We start from the raw sequence: 24,623 nt of genomic DNA on the forward strand, positions 1-24,623 counted from the left end.
ATCTTGGGGTAACCCGCACGTACGACCGCGTCCGCCGCCGCTTCTATTGGCCTGGTCTCGGTCGCTCCGTCCGACGCTATGTTGCTGCCTGTGATACCTGCCAGAGTCGGAAAACACCTCAGATGCTGCCTTCCGGTCATCTCCAGCCGATCACCGTCCCTGTGGAACCGTTCTTTAGTGTTGGATTAGACCTCCTCAGTCCCTTTCCCACGTCATCCTCTCGGAACAAATGGGTAGCCGTCGCAACTGATTACGCCACCCGATAAGCTATCACGCGGGCTCTCCCTACCAGTTGCGCCACTGACGTCGCGGACTTTCTCTTGCGTGACATTATCTTAGTGCATGGCACCCCGCGACAGCTGCTTACTGACCGTGGTCGTAACTTCCTCTCGGAAGTTATCGCCGACATTGTGCGTTACTGCTCTATTCAACACAAGCTGACTACCTCATACCATCCTCAAACCAATGGCCTGACAGAGCGGTTAAACCGTACTCTTACCGACATGGTACCCAAGTATGTTTCGAAGGACCACCACGACTGGGACGTTGCCCTTCCTTATGTCACATTTGCTTAATTCTTCCCGGCACGACACCGCCGCATTTTCTCCATTTTATCTACTGTACGGTCGCGAACCTACCTTGCCCCTTGACACGGTACTTCCTCCTGCTGCGACCTCAACAGCCGAGTATGCGCGCGACGCCATCGCCCTCGCCGACCATGCACGCCAGCTTGCCCGTGCTCGACTGACGGACTCGCAAACCACGCAATAGCGTCAGTACAACGCCCGCCACCATGACGTACAGTTTTCGCCTGGTACACTCGTGCTCCTGTGGTCGCCCTCTCGTCACGTGGGACTTTCAGAAAAGCTCCTTTCGCGATACACAGGACCCTACCGCGTGCTGCCCCAGGTGACGCCTGTGACGTACGAAATTGCTCCTGTCAGCTCAACCTCGTCGTCTACTCTGGCATCTAGTGATGTCGTGCACGTCAGTAGGCTCAAGACCTACTACACTGCTTCAGAGTGAGGCCTTTAGTCGCTCCGGGACGGCGCTTTTGCCGCAGGGGGTAGTGCTACGGGATAGTATTTCCCATGACGAAGAGCAGAGCAGTAAGAAGACGACGACGACGATTGGAAGCTAGCGCGGGCTGTTGCCTCTTGGCCAACTGCGCCGTATTGCTTTGTAAACATATTTGTAAATAGCTTTTCGTCGGTGTCTGCCTACGTAACAATAATAATGATTTAGTAGTAGGTCTTAAATCAATCATTAGACTGTATGCCGACGACTGTGTCATGTATCGCACAGTGAAATGGCGTGCCGATATGTCGTGTCTTACAGGACTACCTTGAATAAGTGTATCTGGTGCTACCGGTGGCAAATGACTGTGAGTACCGATAAATGGTACCATGAGCAGTTTACAAAGAAAATGAAAAAAATCCCCAATTTCTATTGCGTAAATAATATTGCACTCAATACCACTGAGCATGTTAAATACCTCAGAGTTACATGCTCTGAAACACTTGACTGGACTAATCATGTTAACTCAATTAGTGCGAAAGCTTACCGTCGGCTTCACTTTTTCCGACGAAATTGTAAGCGTTCTCCTTCATCACTGAAAGCAACCTTGTATCTAACAAACTTCAGGCCTATTCTAGAATATGCATCCGTTACCTGGGATCCGTAGACTAAAAACTTCACAGACAAAATAGAACGCGTCCAGAAGCAAGCAGCACGATTCGTAACAGAGAATTATAATTTTACTATGAGAGGATCCGGAATACGGTAAGGGTTGGGTTGGAAAACTCTCTCGACGCAGGAAAATCCTAAGATTGAAATTCCTTCACAATACATTATCATCATCATCATCAGCCTGGTTACGCCCACTGCAGGGCAAAGGCCTCTCCAATACTTCTCCAACAACCCCGGTCATGTACAAATTGTGGCCATGCCGTCCCTGCAAACTTCTTAATCTCACCCGCCCACCTAACTTTCTGCCGCCCCCTGCTACGCTTCCCTTCCCTTGGGATCCAGTCCATAACCCTTAATGACCACCGGTTATCTTCCCTCCTCATTACATGTCCTGCCCATGCCCATTTCTTTTTCTTGATTTCAACTAAGATGCCATTAACTCGTGTTTGTTCCCTCACCCAATCTGCTCTTTTCTTATCCCTTAACGTTACACCTATCATTCTTCTTTCCATAGCTCGTTGCGTCGTCTTCGATTTGAGTAGAACCCTTTTCGTAAGCCTCCAGGTTTCTGCCCCGTAGGCGAGTACTGGTAAGACACAGCTATTGTACACTTTTCTCTTGAGGGATAATGGCAACCTGCTGTTCATGATCTGAGAATGCCTGCCAAACGCACCCCAGCCCATTCTTATTCCTCTGATTATTTCCGTCTCATGATCCGGATCTGCCGTCACTACCTGCCCTAAGTAGATGTATTCCCTTACGACTTCCAGTGCCTCGCAGCCTATTGTAAATTGCTGTTCTCTTCCGAGACTTTTAAACATTACTTTAGTTTTCTGCAGATTCATTTTTAGACCCACTCTTCTGCTTTGCCTCTCCAGGTCAGTGAGCATGCATTGCAATTGGTCCCCTGAGCTACTAAGCAAGGCAATATCATCAGCGAATCGCAAGTTACTAAGGTATTCTCCAATTACTTTTATCCCCTATTCTTCCCAATCCAGGTCTCTGAATACCTCCTGTAAACACGCTGTGAATAGCATTGGAGAGATCGTATCTCCCTGCCTGACGCCTTTCTTTATTGGCATTTTGTTGCTGTCTTTATGGAGGACTACGGTGGCTGTGGAGCCGCTATAGATATCTTTCAGTATTTTTACATGCGGCTCGTCTACACCCTGATTCCGTAATGCCTCCATGACTGCTGAGGTTTCGACAGAATCAAACGCTTTTTCGTAATCAATGAAAGCTATATATAAGGGTTGGTTATATTCCGCACATTTCTCTATCACCTGATTGATAGTGTGAATATGATCTATTGTTGAGAAGCCTTTACGGAATCCTGCCTGGTCCTTTGCTTGACAGAAGTCTAAGGTGTTGCTGATTCTATTTGCGATTACCTTAGTAAATAGTTTGTAGGCAACGGACAGTAAGCTGATCGGTCTATAATTTTTCAAGTCTTTGGCGTCCTCTTTCTTATGGATAAGGATTAGGATTAGGATTAGGTACATCTGACATCAAATTTATCTTGGAACCAGCTTATCACCTATATTACTGGAAAAGCGAACTGCATGCTCGGTTACATAAAAAGAAACTTTTCTAATGCACCCATTTCAGTCAAACTCAGTCTTTATAAAGCACTAGTTTGTTCAAAGCTTGAATAAGCGCGTCGATATGGGACCCCGAAGCTAAGTCACTCATATCTGTGTTGGACGCTATTCAGAACCGTGCCGCTCCTTTTATCCTCCACAACTATGACCACACATCAAGTGTCGCACTAATCAAAAACACTTTGTCACTACGATTACTTTCACTGCTCAGAAAAATTTCATGACTCTGTCTTTTTTTTTCAGATCTACAATCTGAATCCTGTTTTGAAAAACGCTTTGCTCCGTTTCATCGCGCATTGACCATCCACACAAAGTTGGCGTTCCACCTTGTCACACTACCGCTCGCTTAAATTCTTTCATTCCAACTACGTCATCCGAGTGGAATCACTTGCCAGCAGATGAGGCACTTGCATTTCTACATTTCTGCAAGATCTGCATTTCTTGTTCATGACATGTGTGCCCTTCGTTTTGTGGTCCCTCATGAACTCTGTGTTGCAGATTTCTAGTTTTCCTTGTTAGTTCTTGTTTACTTTCTCGTTATTTAGCTTTCCATGGATGTGCAAAATTGCTGAAATCTGTAAATCCGTGAAGTCGGTAAAACCCAGTGCAGTGAGCTATGTAATGTTATGTATGCAATGCTATGCTATAATGCAATGATATGTAATGCTGTGACCAATGAATGTATTTTCATTTCTTGTTATTGTATGTCTTGTTCCACTCTCCTCAGTAATGTTCGCAGGGCCATGAGGGTATTTGAAATAAATAAATACATAATTAAATCAGCTTGTTTTCACACGCTCACTTTCGGTGATGGTTTTAGTTTGGCCATCTTTCATGAGCGTCAGCACTCAAGGCATGCACAACATGGTTGGGCAAAAGCGAGAAAGAGGCGTATTGACTCTCGCGAGCCGAGTCTCGAAATCTCGCAAAAGTGGAACTGTCGCTGAAAGTGGCAGCACAAGAACACCGCCGCTGGTGGAGCGCTGAGATGATAAAGCAAGTACTAAGCAACCCCGGTTCGTCCGGTCTCGTCATTAAAGTATCTGGTTACATGTACGTGGTTACTCAAAAATGGAACTGGATTGCAGTGATCGTAACTGAGTAAAAAGAGCAATCGAGCAATTTGTTAATTACCAAAAATGTATTCGATTACAGGCAAATATTTACATGTAATTCATTACGTACGTAACCAGCCGAACATGTTGCCGCACCGGGCCATCAGCAAAACAGGGCCAGTTCGTTTACCAGTAGCGGCGCTGCGGCGAACAGCGCCTGCTTTGCCTCCACTGTATTTATACATTTGTTTACTTACATGAAAATTGACAAACACAATGTCCTACATTTCAGACATTCAACGAATGGGTACAGAAAAAGAAGTAATAAAAAAAAACATCCATAAATCACACGGTTAGACAGTCCCTTCGCAAACTCGGGAAGTCATATAACTTCCGCAGTGAAACATCTAGGTTGGTGCACATTTCAACAGTAAACGGAAAAAGGTGAGAAGCTGAAATAAATCAGGTGCCACCTGAAAAGAATGCTAAGCGCGTCCGTTGTACGGGCAAAAGAGGTGGAGTGGCTGACAAATGCAACATGAACTTCAATCCTAATTCAACGGCGTGTGACTTTGCGCAGCACGACAACTCGTTCGCAGGTGCGTGAGTGAGCCAGTCGTTCACGTCATAAGGTGCACTGGCGTGCAACGAAGGCGAGAAGTTACGATCATACCGGCTAAAGATGAAGTACAGAGCCTTCATTTGGACAGGCTTGTGACCCCAGATATGTGGAATGTATACAATTAAGTGAGCGAACAACTAACACGCATTTAAGGACGGATCTCGCAAGGTATTTATAGTCTGAAAGTTTACAATTCTTAGTTGCGCCTTTTACAGTTCTCTTTAGGCAACCGCAGTTTTCTAAGGGAAGCGCTGTCTAAGGTGTGTGCAGAGAGCCATGTGTGAAAGTCAATAGTTGCTTTTTAGTTGTAAACGACACCGTTACTCTTTTGTTAAACTTAATTTCCATCTGCTTCGTCTCGCTCCGCTCATACAGATATGAAAACACATTTATATTTAGCCATTAGTGTGGGCCGGAGTCTGACTGTATAGTGATCTAAGTAACGCTTGCAACTTCATTATATAAATAATGAATGAAAGAGGCTCAAGCACAGAGCCTTGGAGCGCACTAGAACAAAAATCGACGGGAGATGAACGCCGGAGATCGAGTTTCACAATCCGAGACCGAAGGTGCAATGATGGTGTCCAACCTGGCAATTCTTTTCCATATGTGTACCACAGAGAACAGCATCTAATTTTAGAAGTTGGCTATGACACACCGTGTCAAACGCCTTCCACTAGTCATTAAATACCACATCGGCGTGCTAGAGTTCTAAGTACTGACGCAATGCCATGCGTACATTCCAATAAATGCGTAACTGTAGGACAGGCTCGGAAACAGTGCTCCTGTTGCGAAAAATATGATCATCACTGAGGAACTTGGTAATGCTATCACTTTCAACAGTAAAAATGATACATTAGGTAAGCGCCCATAAAGCCCCTTTGCTGAATTATTCCGGCATCCGAGAAGGCTTCGTCTCAGCGATGTCTTTGTCCTTCGGTTGGTGGCAGCTTTGGTCCACGCAGAGCACGAAGCACCACGGCCAGCATCGCAGCTCTCGAAGCATGCGCATGCTCCTTTTGTGCCAATGGTGCGACTTTGAGACGATCGGCGCGTGCGTTTGGTTGCGTGAGCAACAAGCAAACAAAGTCGCTCATCACAGGGATCCAATTTGTTCCACTCTTCCCTCGTGGTAGCCAACGTGTGACATAGGAGCTGACATATGGCCGAGTTGGCGTGGAATATTGCACGGAGGTAAACAGAGTACGCAAACACTAGCGCTGAACTAATTTTTTTCAAGACGTAGCAAAATATACATCTACGATTACCACAGAAAATCGATAACAGCAAACGTAACACGAACAGTAGTAGCAGCTTTACGATTGAAACACCGCTTCCAGCTGCAAATACAATCAATACGCAATTGATGGAATGCATGTACACGGTCGTCCACTTCCAATTTGAACACGGCTCCGGGCGGCCGGCGAGGCCGGCGCTCCGCGGAGCGCCGCTCGCGGGCGCCGGGGTAACTAACGCGCCGGCGCACTGGCAGCCACAAGCGTGGCCGCAGCCGCCAGCGCACACTAGTGCAGACGCGCTGTAGCAGACGACGCGGCTCCGGACATGGTTTTGGCTGCCAGTGCGCCGGCGCGTTAGTTACCCCGGCGCCCGCGAGCGGCGCTCCGCGGAGCGCCGGCCTCGCCGGCCGCCCGGAGCCGTGTTCAAATTGGAAGTGGACGACCGTGTACATTTTGTCTTCTAGATGTGACATTCTTCAATGATCAAGCGAGTTACATCATCTTTATATCATGCGGTGATGTAGTGCCACTATTGGCAACCGCAGGGTCCGTTACTTGTGCTGGCAACATTGTCCAATAAACGAAAACACCCCCGACATCCGGGTTTACGGCGGCTTGTTCGCTTGGTGCTGCGATCACGCGTTCTTCACTTGTGGCATCGAATGTAAGTGTTTTGTCGAAATCGAAAGGGTGCGTACTGCCAATTACGTTATCACAGAGAAAGAAATTCAACAAGACACTCGACGAAAAGTGGCAACAAGAAACACGTCACGCCTAGTGTTAATCCAATCCGTTACTTGACGCGAGCATCGGAAAAAAAAGGATGTGAAATTAACATACCGACAACGTTTTATTTTTTTGTTCTTTCCCGCTAAAACTAAAACGCTTAGCGTACAAATGAACTTATACTCTGCGACTTATCTTTCTTGCGTCGCCTAGCAACAAGCTCACGCTGGCGCGCCAAATGCACGCGCGAGACACGCCCGCGAGGCCGGCTGCGCACGCGACGCCCGCCCGTTCCTTCTGCACCACTGCGCCGTTGGCAAGGTGAGCACATTTTGGTCGGCGATCCATTTCAGGCAATTTCGCCTTTTAAGGCACGGAACCGAGACTTGTGACGTAGTTAGCGACAAACGGCTCGGCCTTCCTGGCGTAGTTTAGTTGAGTTAATGACTCCTACTGGGAGATGTTTGCGACGCTTTCTATGAGCCACAATATTATGATAACTTATTTCGAGAGTTCTCAGGCACGCTCACCGCACCCGGCCTTGTGATGCAATTTCGCGCGTACCGAATCTTGCCGGGACATGTTTTGGCGCATTCTCTAACACACAACATTATTGTAACTAATTTCGTTACTTTTTTGAGACACTGTTGAGGCACGCTCGCCGCGCCTGTCTTGACGCAGCGAAATGCAGCTCGGCCGTGGTGACAAAGCTAGTTTGACGTGTACTGAATCTTAGCGGGAGAAGGTTGTGATGCTTTCTATGGCCGCGCAACATATACCTTCTTTCGGTACTCACGCTAGTCGAAAACGCCACGAGTGTTTGCCAAGAGGGACAACACGGGAGTGTGTTCCTTGCGCAGGCAGAACGCGCAAGAGATAACGCCGAGGAGCTGAAACACCAGGAACTTGGAAGTCGAAAATTCGCTCTTCTGGACGACTGCAAGCAAGCTGCGCAGCGAAGCACTTGAATTCTGCGAGCGCCCAGCATGGTCTGGTTGGGAGCCTGCGCTGTGGCCACCTCTGCGTATACGTAGCCTACTATCGCGTCGGCTTAGGCCAAGTTGTTTTGGAAATGCGCAGACACCCCACCGTTCGTGCGGGAAATATTGCCCGGGAATCCCCCATTCCCGGGGGAATGCTAGGAAATCACATGTTTTCTTCATAATTTATAGTACGGCTTGGGATGAGTCGGGTATTTTCAACGCCACATAGGTAAAAACGAATTGCTTTTGTTTGTAATGTAGCGCATTCACCACTTTCGCATGTTTCCGTTATACATGTCGTATTCCTATAAGGGCTAAATATCAAAACGATACATGCTTGTAATTTACTTTTGTCAGCTTATGCCGTCCAGTGGAGCTTGGTACGCGAACTATACTGCTGCTCACCTGGTGCCACAACATTGGATGAACGCACAAAACGCCCGGAACGAGCATTTATATAGAGCGAAATAAACACTTATTGATTTCACGAGGCGTTTTGCGCCTAGTTTATGTCATTGCACGTGGCACAGACTCGATGAAAGCTTGTAAAGATCGTTCACAATCATTTTAATTAAATAAACGATTCCGCAAGAAGACCGCGCGCGATTGAGAAGCAAAAGAATAAAAAAAGAGGCGCCGAGTAGCGCAGCCGGCCTAGCGAGTGCCAGCTAGCGTTCCAAACGCGTGCGCCCAAAACCGAAACAAGGAAGAAGTTAATCCCATCCGTTTGGTGCGCTACAGTCAATTCGGCCGCTGGGCTCTACGGGAGTGCCCACCCCTGTTGAATGTCTTTCTCTGTGACATTGTTTTGATCGGTCTGAAAGATAACTCACCGACTAAACCGCTGTAATGGTCGCGCTGTGCGTGCCAATGTCCGGCCTGCCGAGCGAGCCGCATCAAACTTTTCTATGACAAAGAGCCTTTCGATCGAGCCAGAGGTTTAAACAAGGGAAGTGTTCGTGGCCCCCGACAGCTGCCAGCAGTTGTTCGCGGCGTCGATCCGCAGGTATACGATGCTCGACTGTTTACGATCTGCACTGATGCTCGAGGTTGCGAACGTAGTTCCCGCGCGGGCGCCCCTCGCGGCGGCGAGCGCGGAACCGGCAGGATACGACCGGCCCGCTTGCGTTCGAAAACCTGTATGTGCGCTGTTTTAACGCGATAGCGTTAAGGAGCTCGTGTCGCAGAAAAGCCGGTGTCGTCGGCGTCGGCGTCCGCGGCGTTGACCGTGAGCGATAACTCACGGCAGGCACTTCATAAATAAAAAGCAACTTCCAAGATGGGCTGGGTGGGAATCGAACCAGGGTCTCCGGAGTGTGAGACGGAGACACTACCACTCAGCCACAAGTTCGATGCTTGAAAGCGGTACAAACGCGCGTCTAGTGAACGCGGTGTTGCCTTAAAAGCGTGCCGTAGAAAGTTGTACTGCGGTGTATATCGGTAATTATGAGCCTGTAACTTACAGAAGTCGCATTTACACGATAGAAGCACGTTTTCGCTACATTTCTTCTGCGCTTACCGCACACGCAGAGCCATCTTGCGGCAAACACAGAAGACCCCCTCCTCTCAATGTACGGCGCTGCCCCGACAGGTGGCGCGCCATACGCGCATTGGGGCTGTGCGCGGTCCGGTTCCCTCTCCCCCGACCCCCTCTCCCCTGACGACGCTTCGCCGTGCTCCCACGCGGGTTGCAGAATCAAGCGCCGTTCCTTTCTTTAGATTACTATCTATCTATCTCTCTGCCCGTGCCGATCACGACGTTTGGCTGGCGTAGATCGTTTCCCCCTCCGAGACACCGAGTTCTTTGGTTCGTTCCGTTTGCTCAGGCGCACGTTTCGTTGCCGCGCCGAACGCTGCGTTGCTCGACGCTCTCCGTGTGATAGGTGGGTGCAAAGTCCGATGCGGGGCGCCTCGTAAGTGATCCCTGCGCCGTAGCGCATTGTCTTACACCCCTTGGCGGGTCGATGGGAACGCTGTTGCGTTCCACTCTTGAAGGCGAAGCTTAAGCGTCCTTCAATTTTTTTGCGCGTAGTTGTTGCCTTTTCTTAGCAATGCCGAAGTGCAACCCGAGCTGTTGAGTAGTGGGCTGCAACAGCACGTACATCAACTCACGAGGAACAAAGTTTTACATGCTTCCAAGCCGACCGTATGCAGCAGAACGGCGTCAACACTGGATAGCGCTCGTCCGACCGCATAAGCTGTTTTATGTTCCGGCGTTATGCCAAGTGCGTTATAACGCTGAATTCTTTGCTTTTACAGCAATGATGGCAGCAACGGCACACCTGCTGTCAGTGGCGTAGCTAGGTCGTCTGGCATCCGGGGCCCATAGGTCTGCTGTCCCCCCCCCCCACGGTTTATTCGAGGAAGGCGAGGATATCAACAATTTCCGTGTGTCTCCAGACGTATATGACACCCCCCCCCCCACCCCACTGGCCCCTTGCACCCGGAGCCCACGAACCCCCCCCCCCCCCTTTGCTACGCCACTGCCTGCAGTGCGTACCAGGATATGTAGCAAACAAAGTAGTTTGTTCCCACACTGTACCGCAGTAAAGTTGTGGAACTCTTTCCCAATCCTCTCCCATTCAAACAGCGCTAGGGCTTGCTGAGAGATTTGAGTAGGGGTTGCAGTCGGCTGAGCTGGCATACACCATTCTGCGCTGAGCATATCAACAAAGGGGCAGTTGAGATCACCAAAATTTTTGACAACGTGGTTTATTGGAACCTCCTTTGCACGCACTGAAAAATCGCAACATAAAAGTATCGCACTTCCAGTAACTTGAGCGAAAATATTTTCCCAGCGTAGTCTAACACAACTGGTAAGTTCATCCCCTTTTTTTGTGTTTAGGGAGAGCAACGTTAGAATACCTCTGGTAGGTCTTACTAGTCGTTCGTACACCCCACGTTCTGGGATGAGATGTTTTGGATTCGCATTTGCCGTCCTGTATGTACAAGGAAACTACCGCGGCTTCCTTGCACTTCCCTGCGATGCCAGCACGGCAATCGCAGCTCCCCGCTAGGATTTGTCTGCTGTCGCCGATCTTCGAGAATCAATGTCCCCTTTAATTTCATGCGTCCACACCGTAGATAACGAAGTAACTTACGCTGAGTTTCACGCATCTCGCTGGTCCATTACTTTTCGTTTGCGGAATAAACCTAGCCGTCACTTCCGATCAGTGCGAGTTGAACACTTCCGTCACGTCGTCGCCCCACTTCAAATAGACGATTTCCTTTGTCTAAATTCTTTTCACGAAAAAGCTATGAAGATCTTGTAATTCCCGAAACCCGGTTAAAATTAATATCGGCACGCTGTTTCGCGCCATGGCTACCGTTTGACAGCACGCCAAACACGCAGCGCGGGCTGCTGACGCCGTGAGTAATCCTACCACATACGCGCAACTATTCGTCAGATGGCGCTAGCGGTCGGAAAGACAGGGCGCCGCCTAGCACTTGCAACGCGCCCATAGCAGCTCACAATATATAGGCAGTCTTTCTTGCTTTCAGAAGCTCAATACGGATATTCTGCACTGAGACTACAAATTATGCCGATCCCACGCACTGTGGTAATCGATGTGAGCGAAGCTTTCCGTGCTGGATGCTTTGATTGACGATAATTAGCGGTGATGTCGATGGCTAAAGCTTAATTTCTTCAACATTTAGGCTAAAACGAGAGTGGTGAGCTGATGTTAAACGTTACCTTGCCGAGAAGATTGAGCGTTGTCATTGCCTCACATGGCACATCGGCATTCTGGCAGACGTACTAAACTGGAATTGGATTCTTAGCTGCACATGCCAAAACCACACTCGGATTATGAGGCACGCCGTAGTGACGGACTCCGGACCAATTTTGACAACGTGATGTCTTTAGCGTGTCCCAAAATCGAAGCGCACGTGCGTTTTCCATTTCACCCCCATCGAAATGCGGCTGCCGCGATTGGGATCAAATCCGCGACCTTTAGCAGTGCCATAGCCGCAAAGCTGACGCGGCGGCCACAGAAGTGTTGATTTGACGGTCGATCGCTTCCGTAGGGACCCTGCGGTGCGTTATAATTAATGCGGCTCTGTTTCATCGCGCCCTGCATAAGTTGCCCGCTTGACAGATTTGCATGGCGTTTGTTCTTCAGAAATAGCATCAACGTACTGTGCCGTACCTTGAACATAAGCGTATCCTGTGTCACCGCAACCGCTGTCGTATAGTAGTGGGGTTTTGTTGCCTTCTCACGTCACCTCTCTCTCTCTTATATGGGAACTACCTCTTCTACTCTCTACAGTTCCATCTGTGTCCCCTCTGGCCTCGCACGTTAGTAGAAAGGGAAGCGCTGCAGTTTCTGCAATGCTTGTGAGGGGAGTCACCGGTAATTACAGCTGTCAAAGTGGCTAATGTGGCGACGGCCAGGGAGCTGCAGAGGGGGTATTGTGCACATTCGACGCGGTGGGATAAAAACTAGTTTCTGCCGTCGCCTTTCCTGTCAACGGGCAATGTTAACCAGAACGCGGTTATTGTTTTTTTAGTCATTGTTGAGCAGATGGCCCGCAGAGAACAGGGGGTGTTCCAAGATGGTTTTGTTTATGCAAAACTATTTACGCGTTGAATTATTAAAAAGCCCGTCCATAAGAAATAAAATGGTTCAGCCTTAGGATTGAGAACCAATTTCGGGTGAATGATGAAAGGGAGCATGGCTTATACTGAAAAGTCAGTGCTACCCTCTTCAGCGTAGCTTCCTTACCTTGATTTATCGTCGGCGCCAAAGAGTTTGCCGTTCATGCGACCACAATGGTTCTTCAACAAAATGTTAGCACTGCACCATAACAGATATCTCATAACTTCACTGGTGTCCCCTTCATCGCATTCAGGACACATGTATTTATTCCAGTATAGATTAGGCACTATATAAACAAATAATTTCGCTTTCCAGGCATTATTGCATACGGTACCGCAGTCCACATACAACAGCTCAAATGAGTTTAGTGATTGAGATACAAAACATTCGTGCAACTATTCCGTAGAATTCCAGCTTTTCTCTTCTTTGCCTCAGTATTGGCACCCAATATTCTGTCATTGATCTTGCGGAAACATGAAGGCATGATTTTTCGGCACGATTTGTAATTGCTCCAGCAATTAAGCACGCAGCACTTATTAGGCATATCCTGGCATGAACGTAATCCACATTCCGTGGCAATGAAGCTTTGCCGGACACACAACCGCAATCGCAGAACAAGCGCAGAGACAACACGCCCGGTTCACGTCCACAGAAAAAAGCGTGCTCGGAAGCATGTCGCATCATACCAGGACTGTTCTAACTCCGCAGCCATCCAAGGAGCGGCAGGGTTCCCGGAACTAATCGAATTGTTATCCCCGTCGTCACCCACTCGGTCTTCCGCGTCTCATTTTCAACACAGTTGCGCCGCTCGTAGGTTCGTAGCACGCTGTACGGAACTCCTATGTGGGCCTCTTTTGCGTAAAGTTGCTCATGGGAAGGCCTTAAGTTCTCTAGAGGGTGTTGCCCTGACGCGGTGTGCGCGACAGAAGCAGCCCACGGCAGCAGCAGCAGCAGTGGGAAAATCGAAGGAAGAGGAAAAGAAAGCTTCGCTTTAAAACTGCAACGTACCTGGTCACCGTGTCTCCGGATAGAAACAAAGGAGAGTTCCGTTCGTTAGTCGGGGCTGCACCTTTTTTTTTTCATAGTTAGCCGATACGTGTAATAAGGTCATCTGCGTCCGATGACGAGTGCTTGTTCATGCTCGCAGTACGCAGTGTTCGAGGTAGGGCTCGGGCTTGCGAACACAGCAAACATATGACGCCCGTAGAAGTTCTCAAACCCTAGTGAAACGCGATAAATGAATACTAACCAGTCACACCAAGTGCTTCTTACTGCAAGTTGTGTCAACTGTACAGAAAGTTACACAGTTTTCTAAGGAAATGTTTATAGATGGCCATCATGTGCGTGGCCTCATAATCAGAAGGTGGTTTTGGCACAACCCCCTCCCCATCATGTGTGTGCGCACTATGTGTGTTTTTGTGCGCCTGTCTCTTTTCAGAAGCTCATTTCATGTGTTGAGAATGTGCCCGTGTGCGAAATTTCTCCGAAGCTCGGCGGTGCGAAGCTCTACGTTCAAGTTTTCCCGAATCTCAGCGCTGCGCTTGCTCGTGCGAATCCGGGCTAATGCCGTTCCTTCTCGTAACCAGCCGAGCTTGTGGCGTTTGCCATACCGTAATTGGACGCGGACATTTAATGCGTTTAGTGTTTTTTGTTAGCTTCAGCCGTACTGAGTCTGTCTGTCTGTCTGTCTTCATACGCCGACTCAGTGGCCCGAGGGATCGACCAGCTTTGGTCCTCAAGAATGCGTCGTCATATCACCGTGCTCGTTGCACCGTCGCCATTCTAACTTCGTCATCCAACTCTCGTCACTCCGTCGTACAGTCTTCGGGCATTCGCTATCGTCATCCTATCTTCGCCATCTGACTCTCGTAATGAAGTCATCGTCACCCCATCCTCGTCACACTGTCGCCATGCTGTCTTTTGCAATCGGCGTCACTTGAGTAATGCCATCGCATTGTCCTCATGGCGTGGTCATCATACCACCTTCATCATTCTGTCGACTTAAGCCCCCCTTCGTCATTCTATAGTAAATCGCGATCACCATGTCGCCGTTGTCACGCAATCGTGACAATCACTCTGCCTCCGTCAAACAATCGCTCTCATGTATCCGTTGTTGTCGTCATGCGATTGTCGTTACCTCAGTGTCCGCGTGTCGTCAACGCACTGTCGTGGTTATCCCATCGTCATCATTTAACAATTGTCATCTCATTGAGGCATGACATCGTCTTCATAGCGGCTTTGCAATTCCTTTGACGTCCTTCCATCGGCGTCACTGCGTGGGCGTCATAATGTCCTCGTGAATCCGCCAAGCTTATGATCGAGTGACCTTGGCCAGTGATCACATAAAGCCAACAGTCAATGAAACCAAGCAAAGCATAGGGGAAATTAGCCGTAGTTGAAACTAAAATGTAGAAAATAATGATTAACAAATGTAAAAAATGATTACAAATATCGAGCACCTCGTTTCCACTTCTTTCGTTTATTCATAGCGAGGGTCTCGCATGTGGCAGCCTTGATGTCATTAGGTAGCATGCGAGGGTTTATTAAAGAATTGAAAAATTCTAGGCCCATTAGCTTGCTCCCAGCACTACATCGAATATTCACCAAAACAATCTCCAATAGAATAAGGGCAACACTGGAGTTTAGTCAACCTAGGGAACAGGCTGGCTCAGGAAGGGATATTCTCCAATGGATCACATCCATGTCATTAATCAGGTAATCGAGAAATTCGCAGAGTACAATCAGCCTCTCTATATGGCTTTCATAGATTACGAAAAAGCATTTCATTCCGTAGACATACCAGCAGTCATTGAAGCATTATGTAATCACGGACTACAGACCGCTTACGTAACTATCTTGGAAAAAATCTAGAGAGATTCCACAGCTACCTTAATTCTCCACAAGAAAAGTACGAAGATACCTATAAAGGGGTCAGACAAGGAGGCACAATATCTTCAATGCTATTCACTGCGTGCTTGAGAGAAGTATATATTCAAGCTGTTAAACTGGGAAGGCTTAGGAGTAAGGATCGACGGCGAATACCTCAGCAACCTTCGGTGTGCCGATGACATTATTCTATCCAGGAACAATGCAAACGAGTTACAAGAAATGATGGAGGACCTTAACAGAGAGAGCATAAGAGTGGGGTTGAAGATTATTATGCAGAAGAAAAAGATAAATATCATTAGCCGGGTAAGGAAACAAGAGTTCAGGATCGCCAGTCACCCTCCAGAGTCTGTAAAGGAGTACGTTTACCTAGGTCAATTACTCACATGGGACCCTTATCATGAGAAGGAAATATACAGAACCATAAAAATGGGTTGGATCGCATACGGTAAACATTGTCAGCCCCTGACTGGAAGCTCACTATTATCATTGAAAAGGAAGGTGTACAATGACTGCATTTCACCAGTGCTGACATCTCGAGTTGAGGCTTGGACACGGACAAAAAAGCTTGAGAATAAGTTAAAGACCGCGCAAAGAACGATGGAACGAAGAATGCTAGGCATAACTTTAAGAGACCGAAATAGAGCGGTTTGGATCAGTGAGCGAACGGGTATAGCCGATATCTTCTGTTGTTTCCGTTGTTTATCTCGCGTTCTTGTTCGCTTATCTCCGTTTTGTCCCGCGCTCTGGTAGCAATGACAGGCAAGCAAGAGTTATCTAAACTTTTTGAAGAACTTAAACGCGAGTTGAAGAATGAATTTAGAGAACTGCGCGAATGCCTGGAAAGAGACTTAAGGAAAGAAATTAGAGAAATGAAAGGATTCTTGGAATTTGCGAACAAGAACTATGAGGAAATGAAAAGATCTGTGAGTGAGCTGAAAAATGAAAACTCTGATCTAAGGAACACAGTGGAGGGTCTGGAAAAGGACCGAGATGCCCTGCTCGCAAAACTCAAGGATCATGAAGTAAGGCTCATGCAAAATGACCAGCATACCAGGTGTTTCAACATAGAAATCAAAGGTGTAACAACGAAGCCAAAAGAAAACACCCTGGATATAACCAGAAAACTTGCAGGTACACTCGATGTACCTCTCGAGGATTCTGATGTTGAAGTTTGCCACCGAGTTAGGACAAGCGGTAACGCTAATTGCCCTAATATTGTGGTGCAGTTCAGACACAGGGCCAAGCGCGATTCTTTCCTAGAGAAGGCAAGGAAAAAGCAGCTGACAACAGAAGACATTCAGCTGGAGCCCAGCACTCCGATTTATATCAATGAACACTTATCTCCTCCCATGAAACGCTTGTTTGGAGCGGTGAACAGTAAAAAGAAAGAACTCGGCTGGAAATATGCCTGGTATCGTAATGGCAAGATTTTTGCCCGGAAATCAGACGGCAGCCCCATTGTCCCCATTTGCCATCTTGATGACTTGCAGAAGATGACGTAGGAACAACAGTTGGGTCCATTTTTTTTTTCTGGTAGCTTCTTATCTAAAATATGGGTTATGTACCATCCGAGGTAAAGGATCTTATATCAGATAAGCAACCAGCAATGACATTTTTTCATCAAAATGTTCGATCGCTCGCAAATAAGACTGATGAACTTACCATGTTAATACACAGCTTCGGAATACCGATTACTGTCGTAATGTTAACCGAAACGTGGTTAACGCCCACATCACAATTGTTCCAGCTATCTGGTTATCAGTCGTTCTTCTGTAGTCGACAGGATAAGCGAGGGGGCGGTGTAGCGCTTTTGCTCGAAGATAATATTTTTGCTTTTGCTGAACTTCACTGGTATAACTACCGATTATGAGGTACTGACACTACAAAGCCATACAAACTTGTTCTCTGTTGTGTACAGACCACCATCAGGTGATGCGACCCGGTTTCTTGCTTTCGTTGAAAAGCTTTTCAGTTATGCAACAGAAGAAAAATTGAATCTTGTTTTAGGTGGTGACGTCAATATAAACATGCTGTCATCTTCTCCGCTGCAAAATGATTTCCAGACTCTAATTACAACTTGCGGTTTTTCAAATACAATTTCTACAGCAACACGCATCACTGTTGACAGCGCCTCCTTATTAGATGTGTTCATATCAAATATAAATATTCATTCATTAGAGGCCGACGTTCTGTACACTGATATCAGTGACCATCTAGGCATTATTCTGCTTGTGAGTAAAATCAATCGTGTGACTCAAAAAACTAAGGAACCAGTCTATATTCAGTCAATTACGCCATCTAATCTGGAGGCTTTTCGCCATGCCATTGCTCAGCAAACTTGGGACAGTGTTTATTGTGCACAAGACAGCGACTCTGCATATTCCGCTTTTATTAATATTTTTAAACCGTTGTATGATACGCATTTCCCACGCAAAAAAAATTACGAGGCCACCTAAAGCGCGGAAACCTTGGCTGACCCCTGAGCTTCTTGACATGATTAATCAAAAACATGTTTTATATGCCAAATTTGTGAAATCTAGGGATGAAGCCTTGCTTAAGGCGTTTAAGAAATACAGAAACAGTTTAACAAATAAACTTAGAACTGCCAAAGATGCTTATTTTTTAGGAATATTTAGTGACCCTGCTAATCAACGAAGTGATGTACTTTGGCGCAAATTGAATGCCTTGTTACAGCCTAACTCTTACTCAGCTATTCCTGATATATTGGAACATGATGGACAACAAATTTCTGGAGACGCAGTACCAAATGCATTTAATGAAGTCTTTACTCTAGCACCGCAACAGGACCTAGAACAAAGCCTAACTAACCACGCTCAGTTTCTACCAGTAAACAGGAATGGAGCATCGCTTTTCCTTGCTCCAACTACTTCTCCTGAAGTTTTTTCGTCTATTAGAGCTACAAGCAACAGCAAGTCACTAGACGGCGACGGTATCCAGATTCGCCCTATAAAGTATGTGCTCGATATTATAAGCCCTATTCTAGCCCATGTTTATAACTTAATATTATCAACAGGTGCCTTTCCTAAGAAAATGCAAATTACCCGCGTTGTTCCCGTTTTCAAACGCGGTGATAAAACATGCATTAAATAATTATCGGCCTCTATCAATAATTCCAGTATTTTCTAAGGGTATTGAGAAAATAATGCATGCGCGATTACTCTCATTCTTTAACCGTCACCATTTGATTGCAGACTTTCAAGATGGTTTTAGAAAGCACCGCTCTACGGAAACAGCCCTCCTGAGCCAAAAAGAAATAATTTTAGATGCACTCAGCCGGAAGCATATGGCACTAGGCATATACATAGATTTCTCTAAGGCTTTTGATTTAATTAATCATTCCATCCTTCTTAACAAATTAGAAATGTATGGTGTACGTGGAACCGCCCACTCGCTTATGACATCTTATCTGTCCCACAGATCACAGTTCGTAGATGCTAGTAACACAATATCTTCAAGGAAGCCAGTTATCACTGGTGTGCCGCAAGGCAGCATTTTGGGCCCACTTTTATTTTTGATTTATATAAACGACATTGTACGCTGTACAGATAACGCTACATTCGTTTCGTATGCCGACGACACAACCGTTTTTATTACAGGCAACGTGGAAACAGATATAGAAATAAAGGCTAATAAGACGCTGTCTGACTTAGAGCGGTGGTCCGTGATAAACTGCTTAAAAATCAACCCTAAGAAAACAAAAGTTATCTTGTACGCGCCTAGAGGAAAGTTGTTGACAACTAATATGAATTTGTGTCTGGGCAGTGAGCAGTTAGAGATAGTGGATTGCGTTAATATCCTTGGGGTGCGTTTTACAAAGCACCTAACCTGGAATGAGCATGTTGATCATCTGCAATCTAAATTGTCATCTGCCATTGGTGTTATTGCTCGTCTGCGTCGCTTACTCCCGACCAAGGTAAAAATTATGCTGTACAATGCTCTGGTGGTATCTGTCATGCAGTACTGCGTCATGGTGTGGGGTACAACTGGTGTGACAAACTTGCACAAACTACATTTGCTACAAAAAAGAGTTGTGCGTTACATAGCTGATGTCCATTATACGCACTCCACAAAACCACTTTTTTCTAAATATGAAATTCTTCCTGTATTTTGTTTTTACAATTATAGGTTGATGTTGTGCTACAAAGATTTCGTAAAATTTGGCATTGATGATACAATTCATCTGGCAAAACTTCGGGAAAATACAAATATTCTACAGACCCGACATAAAGAAATGTGGTTCGTACCTACCCCAAGAACCTCTTATGATGAGCAATCTTTATCCCATACATTACCTTCGTTTTTAAACCTATTAGACCGACAAAATTTTGATCCCTCCAGAAACCGAAACTCTCGCATTAAACGTTTTTGTCAACTTATTTATTTGCAAGACTAGACATTGCCTTCTCCCAATTTTGTTTTCCACTGTTATTTATGAGTGTTGATTATTTCTTGCCGTCTTTTTTCACTCTGTATTACCCGTTACATTGTGATGTTTTTTTTCATTTCTTGTGTATGACTGGCTGTCATCTTGCTGTTATGCCAACTTACAAGGGGTCGGGACCTCGTCAAGCTGTCCAAGCTTTTAGTCCTGTACTCCTCCTTCTTTAAGGAAATAAAATGATTGATTGATTGATTGATTCTAACTGACATAAAGAGAAAGGAAAAATGGAGCTGGGCAAGTCACGTAATGCGCAGGTTAGATAACCGGTGGACCAGGGTTACAGAATGGGTGGCAAGAGAAGGGAAGCGCAGTCGAGGACGGCAGAAGACCAGGTGAGGCGATGAAATTAGGAAATTCGCCGGCGCTAGTTGAATTCGGTCGGCAGCGGACAGGGGTAACTGAAGATCACCGGCCTTCGTCCTGCAGTGGACATAAAGTAGGTTGATGATGATGATGATGATTTCCTTTAGCCACGCGCTACGCGACGCCATCGGGCAGAAAAACATGTTCCACATCCACCACTGCTCTGAGTGGCGCTAGCTAACAATCCCAAGGCTAGATCTTGTAAACATAAATATTACGTTAGTGGATGGATTGATAGTTGTCACACTAGCACAATCGGTACAGTGAAACGCAGGCGTAATGCGGAGTTTGTGGGTTGGGCTCCCACCACCGACAGCTAATCCTTTCGTCCACATTCATTTCCTTTTTCTTCATAATTTTGTGTATGAAAATTTTAAAGCGCAGCTAATTTTCCCGATGCCTTCCTCGGCCTCATTGCCTATTGGCTTTATATGATTAAATAAATCGAGCCCTCGGTTTCTCCCTTGGCCAGCGATTGCCATAGCAAAGAGAGACATTACCGGAGCATGTCCCATACAGCCGAAGCAACAGAAGTGTCAGAATGACCACTACAGTTGTAAAATAAACATCACTTGAGAAATACAATGTGTCGCAGCATTGCTCGAATGCTAATCAGATTACTACCGACAGTCATCGTGATATGAGCGTTGCCGTAATATTATTCTATTGAAGAGGTGGAAGAGGATCCCCGTGACCAGAACCGGTAACGCACTCCCTCACCAGCACAGGATTGGCCACTCTGGTGCAGTACTTGGCCACAACCTCCTTTATGAATACAACAATCAAACCCCAGCCTCAGTCCCCAGCAGCTGCGAAGCAATTGACCACGGTGACCGTCAGGCCTGCGACGCAGCAATGGGTGCTAAGAATCCCTGGTACTGGACAGGCCGCCATTGGAATCTGAAGCTGGCAACGTTTAACGCTAGAACGTTATCTAGTGAGACGAGTCTAGCAGTGCTATTGGAGGAATTAGAGGGCAGTAAATGGGATATAACGGGGCTCAGTGAAGTTAGGATGACAAAAGAAGCATAAACAGTGCTAAAAAGTGGGCACGTCGTGTGCTACCGGGGCGTACTGGAGAGAAGATAACTAGGAGTCGGATTCCTGATTAATAAGAATATAGCTGGTAACATACAGGAATTCTATAGCATTAACGAGAGGGTGGCACGTCTTGTTGTGAAACCTAAAAAGAGGTACAAAATGAAGATCGTACAGGTCTACGCCCCTACATCCAGTCATGATGACCAGGAAGTCGAAAGCTTCTATGAAGACGTGAAATCGGCGATGGGTAGAGTGAAAACAAAATACACTATAGTGATAGGCGACTTCAATGCCAGGGTAGTCAAGAAGCAGGCTGGAGAAAAGTCAGTGGGGGAAAATGGCATAGGTTCTAGGAATAGCAGGGGAGAGTTATTAGTAGAGCTTGCAGAACAGAAGAATATGCGGATAATGAATACCTTCTTCCGCAAGCTGGATAAGGGAAAGTGGACGTGGAGGAGCCCGAATGGCGAGACTAGAAATGAAATAGACTTCATACACTGCGCTAACACTGACATCATACAAGCTGTGGATATGCTGGGCAAGGTGTGCTGCCATGACCATAGCATGGTAAGAACTCGAATTAGCCTAGACCTGAGGAGGGACCGGAAGAGACTGAAGAAGTCGATGAATGAGTTAGCGGTAGGAGGGAAAGTAGAGGAATTCCGGATCAAGCTGCAGAACAGGTATTTGGCTATAACTCAGGAAGAGGACCTTAGTGTGAAAGCCATGAACGACAATCTTGTGGACATCATTAAGGAGTGTGCAATAGAAGTCGGTGGTAACTCCGTTAGATACCGGTAAGCTATCGCAGGAGACGAAAGATCTGATTAAGAAACGCCAATGTATGAAAGCTTCTAACCCTACAGCTAGAACAGTACTGGCAGAACTTTCCAAGTTAGTCAACAAGCGTAAGACAGCTGACATAAGGAAGTATAATATGGATAGAGTTGAACATGGTCTCAGGAACGGAGGAAGCCTAAAAACAGTGAAGAAATTAGGAATAGACAATAATGAGATGTATGCGTTTACAGACAAAGTCGGCAATATCATAGCTAATATGGATGAGCCATATCATGAGATGCCAACAAACACTGACACCAAGGACACCATAGGGGAAATTACTTGTGCTTAATAAATGAAATAATATAACGATAAATTAATGGAAATTTGAGTGGATGAAAAAACAACTTGCCGCAGGTGGGAATCGAACCCACAACCTTCGCATTTCGCGTGCGATGCTCTACCAATTGAGCTACCGCGCCGTTGTTTCCCCGTGCACTTTCTTGGGTATTTATGTGTCCTAGTAGACCCCTGGGAGTGTTAGCCAGCGTCACCACTCAAAGACCTTGGCAGCGGACGTGGAACGTCCTTTTTGCCGCAGGCGTTACGAGAACGTGATCTTTTTGGGTGAAGGCAACTGGTCAATAACCCCACGTATGCTACCTTAAGCCATCAACGTTGCCGAATTCGAGACCTTCGTTATGTAATGACGAAAGGGGGTTAACCGAGGGGCCCGGTTTTTATAAGTCATATCATGAGAAGCCAACAAACACTGACACCAAGGATAACATAGGGGAAATTACTTGTGCTTAATAAATGAAATAATGTAACGATAAATTATTGGAAATTAAAGTGGATGAAAAAACAACATGCCGCAGGTGGGAACCCAACCCACAACCTTCGCATTTCGTCAGTGTTTGTTGGCTTCTCACGATATGACTTATAAAAATCGGGCCCCTCGGTTAATCCCCTTTCTACTCGTTTAATATGGATGAGATAGTTCAAGTGGCTGAGGATTTGTATAGATATTTGTACATTACCAGTGCCCCCCCCCCCCCCCCCGACGGTAATGGAAGAGAGAATAGCCTAGAGGAATTTGAAATCCAACAAGTACCACCGGAAGAAGTAAAGAAAGCCTTGGGAGCTATGCAAAGGAGGAAGGCAGCTGGGGAGGATCAGGTAACAGCAGATTTGTTGAAGGATGGTGGGCAGATTTTTCTACAAGAATTGGCCACCCTGTATACGCAATGCCTCATGACCTCCAGCGTACCGGAATCTTGGAAGAACGCTAACATAAACCTAATCTATAAAAAAGGGGATGCCTAAGACTTGAAAAATTATAGACCGATCAGCCTACTGACCGTTGCCTACAAAGTATTTACTAAGGTAATCGCAAATAGAATTAGGAACACTTGAGACTTCTGTCAACCAAAGGACCAGGCAGGATTTCGTAAAGGCTACTCAACAACAGACAATATTCACACTATCAATGAGGTGATAGAGGAATGTGCGGTATATAACCAACCCTTATATATAGCTTTCATTGATTACGAGGACGCGTTTGATTCAGTGGAAAGCTCAGCAGTCAGGGGGGAAGAAGAAGACGACGGTGCGAGCGGTCGCATGTTGCCTCGGCTCCTGCATTTTTCCTTTTTGTGCCTACCCAATCGTTTCAAGAGCCTGATTTCCTGCCTGGACCTATGTGAGTGTTATCGGCACTTCTTGACAGTTCCTTTAGCAACTCCGACGTCCCTTACGCGAGCCGCAGCCCTTTTTAGGGCTCTCGGCTGACCGTCTCGCTGCTGGGCCTAGCTCCGCCTAGCATGGGCGCAGGAACGGAGCGCGATAGCGCGCGCACCTGGCGCGAGATCCACGATAACCTCTCGAAACAGCGTCAGCATCATTCGCCACCAGCATACCCCGCAGTGGCTCATAGGACTCAATCAAGAGCAGAACCGAAGCCCCCGCCGCTGCCGCGCAGCGATTATAAAATCATCCAAAGAGTTCGTGGGGGCCTCAACTGCGCTGGAATCCATGCATGGATCCTCAGACAAGTCATCCTCAAGGCTGCGGGGCTCCCCATCACCGACCGCACCAGTTCTGACCAAATTCGTGTCAACACCATCAACAATACCGTTCTAATCAGCACACCGGACATGGAACGTGCAGATCTCTACCACAACATCCAGAGTCTGCAATTCAATGGTAACCCTTACGAAGTCGCCACACATGTGGCTGATCCCATCGATACCTGCAGAGGATGCATTCACTTGCCCCCAGATTACTCAGAAGATGACATCGCCTCAACCCTCCGCAGATGCAACCCAACATTGATTATTGGGGGTGCACGACGCCTGGGCAATACTGAAACCATCATGGTTATATTCCAAGGCAAAATCATCCCTTTCTACGTCAACTACGACGGCTGTTCACTTCGATGCCGCCCCTTCAGGCAGAAGGTAGAAGCCTGCACCCGATGCCGCGGGATTGGTCATCGCCAGGACGTCTGCACTAGTGCCACCGACACACTCTGCCCCAAGTGTGGAATGAAAGACGCACCTATGGACCATGAATGT

The 24,623-nt window shown here is 46.8% G+C and overlaps 1 protein-coding gene and 1 non-coding gene across 17 annotated transcripts in view; both read right to left on the reverse strand.

Moving 5' to 3' along the window:
• shf (WNT inhibitory factor 1) overlaps positions 1-24,623 on the reverse strand; it is a 506,799-nt gene that overhangs the window by 438,799 nt on the left and 43,377 nt on the right. The gene's annotated exons all lie outside the window — the stretch shown is intronic.
• On the reverse strand, positions 22,457-22,529 carry TRNAS-CGA (transfer RNA serine (anticodon CGA)). Its single transcript has one exon. It is a non-coding gene; the product is annotated as a tRNA-Ser (tRNA).

Source organism: Dermacentor albipictus, chromosome 6 (genome assembly GCF_038994185.2).
Source record: "Dermacentor albipictus isolate Rhodes 1998 colony chromosome 6, USDA_Dalb.pri_finalv2, whole genome shotgun sequence".
NCBI classification, from domain to species: domain Eukaryota; kingdom Metazoa; phylum Arthropoda; class Arachnida; order Ixodida; family Ixodidae; genus Dermacentor; species Dermacentor albipictus.